Below are 1,839 nucleotides of genomic sequence, written 5' to 3' on the forward strand. Positions count from 1 at the left end.
TCGGACTAAAGAGGACTGCGAAGAATTGCAAAGAGACCTGAACAAACTAGGGGAATGGGCGACGAGACGGCAAATGAAGTTCAACGTTGAGAAATGTAAAGTGCTACATGTGGGAAGCAGAAACCCGAGGTACAATTATACGATGGGAGGGATGTTATTGAATGAGAGTACCCAAGAAAGGGACTTGGGGGTAATGGTGGACATGACAATGAAGCCGACGGCACAGTGCGCAGCGGCCGCTAAGAAGGCAAATAGAATGCTAGGCATAATCAAGAAGGGTATTACAACCAGAACGAAAGAAGTTATCCTGCCGTTGTATCGGGCGATGATGCGTCCGCATCTGGAGTACTGCATCCAATATTGGTCGCCGTACCTTAAGAAAGAAATGGCGTTACTCGAGAGGGTTCAGAGAAGAGCAACACGTCTGATAAAAGGGATAGAAAACCTTTCATAGGCTGAGAGATTAGAAAAACTGGGACTCTTTTCCCTGGAGAAGAGGAGACTTAGAAGGGATATGATAGAGACTTACAAGATCATGAAAGGCATAGAGAGAGTAGAGAGGGACAGATTCTTCAAACTTTCGAATAATAAAAGAACAAGAGGGCACTCGGAAAAGTTGAAAGGGGACAGATTCAGAACGAATGCTAGGAAGTTCTTCTTCACCCAGCGTGTGGTGGACACCTGGAATGCGCTTCCAGAGGACGTAATAGGGCAGAGTACGGTACTGGGGTTTAAGAAAGGATTGGACAATTTCCTGCTGGAAAAGGGGATAGAGGGGTATAGATAGAGGATTACTGCACAGGTCCTGGACCTGTTGGGCCACTGCGTGTGCGGACTGCTGGGCACGATGGACCTCTGGTCTGACCCAGCGGAGGAACTGCTTATGTTCTTATGTTATGTTCTTATGTTAGCTATAAATGACAATATTATTATTAAGACTTAGCCAAAAGGAAAGATTTATAAACTATAAAGAGTTTCACCTCTTGCAAAATTGTCATTTCTTTAATAAGACATTAACTGTTTTTTCTGTGACCCTCCAAATACCTACAAATCCAAAATGTGGCCCTGCAAAGGGTTTGAGTTTGAGACCACTGCTCTAAGTAGTAGGTCCTACATACCCGGCCTATAGCAGTCCTTTTGTAAGATATTTAGGCCCGGATTCTATAAATGGCTCTTTTGTCAATGGCTGCCTTAAAATCAGCCACCGATCGTGTGCCAATCAAGCGATGGCGCCATTTATAAAATGGCAGCTTCGGAAAAGGTAGGCTCCGGAAACATAGGCCAGGGTTTTCAAGGCCTACATTTCTGGCACCTACCTTTTGCATGAATTGCGCCTACAGAACCAGTCTGGACACCTGGACAGTCCTCTAAAAAGAGCACATGTCTGGATTTTCTTGGACAGGTGGTAATCCTATTCTAGCCATCATTTTTACTCTGAACCTGGTAATTTGCAAATTTGTAGAAAAAAAATTCCAGACAGTTGACAATCCAGGGTTCCCGAGTCCTTAGCACATTTAATAGGACCCCCTCTAAACTTCTGAGCCCAAGACACATGTCTAGTTTGCCTGTGTCTTAATCTTACATACATACAGTACTCCCTCTCTCAGCTGTCAGCCGTCTCCCTCCATCTTATCTATGTGACTTCTCTAAGTTTTATTTATTTAAAAGGTTTTGTATACTGTGACTCAAGTAACGTACTGTTCTATAAATTGACTATGTTTTTCTTTTCTCATAGGTTTTTCTTCTCATAGCTACGGCGACACACAATCCCCATGAGCTAAATCTGCATCTCACACACCAATGCATTCTGACTACGTCTACCAGATGGTGCCGGGTTAG

Source organism: Geotrypetes seraphini, chromosome 8 (assembly GCF_902459505.1).
Source record: "Geotrypetes seraphini chromosome 8, aGeoSer1.1, whole genome shotgun sequence".
NCBI classification, from domain to species: domain Eukaryota; kingdom Metazoa; phylum Chordata; class Amphibia; order Gymnophiona; family Dermophiidae; genus Geotrypetes; species Geotrypetes seraphini.